This window comes from Bufo bufo, chromosome 8, assembly GCF_905171765.1.
Source record: "Bufo bufo chromosome 8, aBufBuf1.1, whole genome shotgun sequence".
In the NCBI taxonomy this organism is placed as follows: Eukaryota; Metazoa; Chordata; class Amphibia; order Anura; family Bufonidae; genus Bufo; species Bufo bufo.
Genome location: NC_053396.1, coordinates 17,875,107 through 17,881,106, shown reverse-complemented (window position 1 = coordinate 17,881,106; position 6,000 = coordinate 17,875,107). Strand labels below are relative to the sequence as shown.

General features: G+C 45.5%; 1 protein-coding gene across 4 annotated transcripts in view; it reads left to right on the top strand.

Moving 5' to 3' along the window:
* The first annotated feature begins 3,598 nt into the window (after window positions 1–3,598).
* The window catches only part of CARD9 (caspase recruitment domain family member 9), a 40,831-nt gene continuing 38,429 nt past the window's right edge, over window positions 3,599–6,000 (top strand). The window contains exon 1 of one of the 4 annotated variants that reach the window (XM_040404841.1): window positions 3,599–3,827. The gene's annotated coding sequence lies outside the window, so the exon portion shown is untranslated. The remainder of the gene's footprint in view (window positions 3,828–6,000) is intronic. The other 3 variants (XR_005773819.1, XM_040404840.1, XM_040404842.1) reach the window with 3 other exon arrangements.

Sequence of the window (6,000 nt, the reverse complement as noted above, 5' to 3'; positions counted from 1 at the left end):
ATGTAGGATTAGTCACTGTGGCTATAAAATTTACAACCCTAATTTATCCTGTCACTGAGAAGGCGGCCATGTCCTTTGATAGCCAAGCTGATCTGAGTCTTGTGCTGAGGAAGGAGAACCCAGCGATCACCAGGGATAATACACAAAGCTTCAACTCCAACATCACATTGGGTCACTTTTTTGTTAGACGGGTCCCCTGTCGATGAGCTGATCGCACGATGTTGAGATCCCAGTGATCAGCTTTGATCTGTAGAGGAACCTGGCGGCAAGTGTTCAGTTTCCCTGCAGTGCCACCACAGGAGAAATTAAGTATTACACAGCTCACGTCAGGGCTGGGCGATTAATCAAATTAATGTGATTAATTCGCCCTTTTACAGCCTGACGATATTGATTTTTATTTTTTTTCCTATGGAGTCCCTGGTCCCCTTCCATTCCTTCGCCATTAATCCTAGCGGGGGTGTCGAGGACTGAAGAGACAGGAGCCCAACACTGACTGTAGCCGGGCCCTTGCTTTAACAGCCAGTTAACTCTGTTGCTGGCCACTTAACTCCCTAGATGCCGCTGTCAATAACAACCAGGGCATCTAGGCAGTCACATAGATGCTCCCTATTACTGTCGGCTCCTGGGAATACAATTGCGGGGCGCTGATGTGTTGCCATGGCAATAGGCCTGCCATGACTGTATGAGTATTAGGCTGTGCCACTGTCACTGCAATGGTATATGGGGTACTGTACACTGGTGCTTTATAAAAGCCACGTCCGCTAGTAGAGTCAATAATAAAGGTTAATGAAGTCTATTTATGTAATTAAAAATAGTCATTTTTGTCCATAAAAAAGTGATTTTAATATAAAAAAATAAAAATATCCAGGCACACATTGATGGTAACATGTTTTTTACACCTCCCCGTGATCAATGTAAAAAAAGGCATAAAACGATAAAAAGAAATGTCCCCCCCCCCCCCCCCCAAAATGAATGTGTGTGCCCCGTGCCCGCATTGCTGCCTGCAAACAGTATTGACTTGAATGGGTCCTCAACATACACCGCGAAGGCAGCATGAAGCGGATACTCACAGAAGCACTATAAAGCCCTTCCGTGGGATTTGTCCTATTTTTTGGGCGGTGCGGAGTCTCTCTTGCGGACCACATACCCATTCATGTGAATGGGTTCATATCTGCAAACGGCGTGCACACGGACGGTGCCCGTGCAATTTGTGGTCCATGGGCACGGGGCACACCTTGCCCCGCAAAAGAAATAAGCCCATATACGGCCACATCGGCAGCAAAATGAATACATTCTGACTCTTGGAATGCGACGATATAAAATAACGATTGTTTTTGTATGAGACGTGCTATTATTGGGCAAAAGTAGTAAAAAACAAATACAACTATACATATTGGGTATCGCAGTCATTGTACTGACCCATACAATAAAAGTAACATGGTAATGATGTCACATGGTGAACGTGGTAAATTTAAAGTGTAAAAAACAAGAGTGGAATTTTATTTTATTTTTTTTCATTACCGCACGTCAAAAAAATAAGTTATATGTACTACAAAATGGAGTAACTAAAAAAAAAATAAAAAATTATTAATAAAAATCGCTAATCAGCATCTGTCAGCAGGATCTACACTATTAAACCAGATGCCACTGCCTGGAAGGGTTGATCCTGCTGATTAAAATGATACCTGTGTTATGAAAATCAGTTGCTGTGTTCCTGAGAAAAAAGGCGTTTATTCTTTATACAAGTGAGAGTTTTAGTGCACGGAGGGGCGGAGCCTAGCTTCCCAGTGCACTGAGGGGCGGAGCCTAGCTTCCCAGTGCACTGAAGCCCTAATTCGCATAAAGCCTCTTGCACACGAACGTATTTTATTTCCGTTCCGTTTTTGCGGTCCATGTGTGGAACCATTAATTTCAATGGTTCCGTAAAAAAAAAACACGGAATGTACTCCGTGTGCATTCCGTATTTTCTTTATATTTGTTCCGCTAAAAGATAGAACTTGTCCTATTATTTTCCGCATTACGGACAAGGATAGGACTGTTCTATTAGGGGCCGGCTGTTCCGTTCCGCAAAATACGGAATGCACACGGATGTCATCCGTAATTTTTGCGGATCACAAAATACATACGGTCGTGTGCAAGAGGCCTAAAGAATAAAAATCTTTTTTATTTTTTTTCTTCCCCTCAGGAACGCTGCAATTTATTTTCACAAGACAGGTATAATTTTAATCTGCAGGATTAACTATCCCTGGTCTAATAGAGTTGATCCTGCTGATCAATGCATAGTGAGTGGATCTCTCTAGGGATTTAAAAATCGACAGCCTGAGACATTAGGACCCCCTGATCTCACAACATTTGAACAGCCATTCATGGGGGACACCTACAAACCCCACTTTGATGCACATTTGCATAAGCGCAGTCCATTTTCCGGGATCGATCCTGGGAGGACACACCGGATGGTTGGGATGCATGCAACCTTTAGGCCTCTTTCACACGGGCGTTGCGGGAAAAGGTGCGGGTGCGTTGCGGGAACATGCACGATTTTTCCACGCGAGTGCAAAACATTGTAATGCGTTTTGCACTCGTGTGAGAAAAATCGCGCATGTTTGGTACCCAAACCTGAACTTCTTCACAGAAGTTCGGGCTTGGGATCAGTGTTCTGTAGATTGTATTATTTTCGTTATAAGGGAAAATAATAGCATTCTGAATACAGAATGCATAGTACAATGGCGGTGGAGGGGTTAAAAAATAATAATTTAACTCACCTTAATCCACTTGCTCGCGCAGCCGGGCTTCTCTTCTGTCTTCTTTTTTGCTGTGTGCAGGAAAAGGACCTGTGGTGACGTCACTCCGGTCATCACTTGGTCCATCACATGATCCATCACCATGGTAAAAGATCATGTGATGGACCATGTGATGACCGGAGTGACGTCACCACAGATCCTGTTCCTGCAATCAGCAAAAAAGAAGACAGAAGAGAGGCCGGCTGCGTGAGCAAGTGGATTAAGGTCAGTTTAATTTTTTTTAATTTTTTTTTAACCCCTCCAGCGCTATTGTACTATGCATTCTGTATTCAGAATGCTATTATTTTCCCTTATAACCATGTTATAAGGGAAAATAATAATGATCGGGTCCCCATCCCGATCGTCACCTAGCAACCGTGCGTGAGAATCGCACCACATCCGCACTTGCTTGCAGATGCTTGCGATTTTCACGCAGCCCTATTCACTTCTATGGGGCCTGCGTTACGTGAAAAACGCACAATATAGAGCATGCTGCGATTTTCACGCAGCCCCATTCATTTCTATGGGGCCTGCGTTATGTAAAAAAACGCACAAAGAGGAGCATGCTGCGATTTTCACGCAATGCACAAGTGATGCGTGAAAATCACCGCTCGTGTGCACAGCCCCATAGAAATGAATGGGTCGGGATTCAGAGCGGGTGCAATGCGTTCACCTCACGCATCGCATTCGCGCGGAATACTCGCCCCCGTGTGAAAGAGGCCTTATGCTTCTAGTGAGAGGGGAGAATGTGAGACATCACTAGAGGGGCACGCCCTGTTTGGAGGAGTGCGTGGTGCCAGCCGGGTACACGCTGCTTTTCTTTTCCTGTGTCTTTGATTTTGCTCATATAACTTTTTATATATGTTTTTTTTTGAGGAACTGGGCCGGGCGCTGCTGTGTGGAGTGTGTCTACCTACTAGGAAGTAGACGTGAGGCTGCTCCTCCCTGCTCCAGCCCTGTGTACAACCTCTGCACCGCGTTCTGTCTCTCATATGGAACAAGACCGGACGCCTCCATGCTCCGAGGCCCCTGCCAACCTTCACTAAGGTCAGTTTCCAGCCCCTTTCGATGTTACCCCATGGTGCTGGCGTTTTCTGGGGACTGCAGATAAACCTACTCCCATTATCCTTCAGTTATCATGGTGCACACACTGTACAAAGGGTTAAATGACAAGTTCGGCTCTGCTACATCTGCGCTTTTAATGTAAAATAAGGATGGGGGGAATATGATTTCCGGATTACTACTTCCCTTTCTTATCCCACTAGACATTTTATCCACCGGCACTTGTTTGTAGTAGGCGATTTATGCCGTGTTAGGGTACTTTCACACTAGCGTTTAGTGCGGATCCGTCATGGATCTGCACAAACGCAATCGTTCAGATAATACAACCGAATGCATCCGTTCAGAACGGATCCGTTTGTATTATCTTTAACAGAACCAAAACGGATCCGTCTTGAACATCATTGAAAGTCAATGGGGGACGGATCCGTTTTCTATTGTGCCATATTGTGTCATTGAAAAACGGATCCGAAAAAGGTACTTTCGCGCTTACGTTGTTGGATTCCAGCAGGCAGTTCTGGCGACGGATCCGGCAGTCTGTATGCAAACGGATACCATCCTGATCCGTCTTACAAATGCATCTGTCTCTCCGGTTGTCATCCGGAAAAACGGATCCGGTATTTATCTTTTTCACATTTTGAAAGGTCTGCGCATGTGCAGACCGCAAAACCAGATCTGTTTTTCCGGAATACTTGGGGCCGGATCCGGCCTTGTTCCGGAATTTTGGATGGAGAAAATACAGCAGCATGCTGCGGTATTTTCTCCTTCCAAAAACCGTACAGTGACTGAACTGAAGACATCCTGATGCATCCTGAACGGATTTCTCTCCATTCAGAATGCATTAGGATAAAACTGATCAGTTATTTTCCGGTATTGAGCCCCTAGGACGGAACGCTATGCCGGAAAAGTTTAACGCAAGTGTGAAAGTTCCCTTACAAGATGGAGCGGTAAGGAATGCGCTGCTTTACGTCTTTTATTATTACTGGAGAAGAACAAACCATAGGGGACATCTCCACCAACAGCCTCCAGCAATATTTCCTTACCTTGCATATTTTAGCTTAAAGGGTATGTCCACTTCGACGGGTCCATTGATGATGAGCGCTGAATGGTAGGCGAACCGGGTTACACAGTGTTCAGTTTCTCTGCAGCGCCACCGCAGGGCAATTGAAGCATTACACATTTCCTGTCGAAATCAGCGATCCGCATAATGAAAGGATATGAGCGTCAGACATGTTTGATGATGATGATTTCAACATGCCTGATCCTTTTGTTCTCAAGGGAGATAAGCCACCACCAGGGGGCAGTGCGCTGGCCTTCTCCTCTCTTCCAATTGCAAACACATGCATGCTCGGTAGAAAGACGAACACCGCCTGCAGTCGGACGCAATTCTTTTTCATCCCCACTGGTTTAGGTTTTTGCTTGAGGGCAATTGTAATCTTGTGTCTATGATGCAGACATGTTAGTGAAAACGGCACACATGTGGCGGTTTACGCCGGGTATATTATGCGCGCGGTGGGTTTCAGCTGCAGATTTGCACGAATTACCGCCACGGGTCCATTCAATGAGGCGAATCTGTGTGCGGTTTCATATCTAGAAGTGATGTTATTTTTTGATGCGGATTTCAGATCCGTGCAGAAAAAAGTCATCTGCAGACGCACCAGTTGGGAATAGTGGGGCACGGATTTCAACGTAAAATCCATGTGAGGTTTCCGCTTCAGGTTACGTTTCGTTGCTGCATAATGTCCACCTCTGCAACAAATTGCCATGGATTTGCCGTAAATTTACCCCTATGCATTGCAAAGGGTTAAAAATCCACACCATAACTTGACTTTGGCAAATTCAGCGCAATTTTTTCCACGTGTCCTGTAGATGAGATTGGTTTTGAATCTCCTCCTCTTTGTTGCTACTCTAAAAACGTTGAGGATTTTCCACTGTCAATCCAGCGGCGGGAAAATCTGCAGCCCTTGTGGTCAGTTTCCAGGGGGACTCTGGCCAAATTTCCCATTGGGGGCGATGACCAGGAGGAACGCCCAAAACCTCCTAACGCCGCCAGGTACCTAACAATCTGATGCTCTCAGCCTCAATTAATGCTAGGAGCATCAGGAACTTGTGCAACCGACCATAACCCCCAGGTGCCCTCCTGAATTCAACTGCCTCTCCG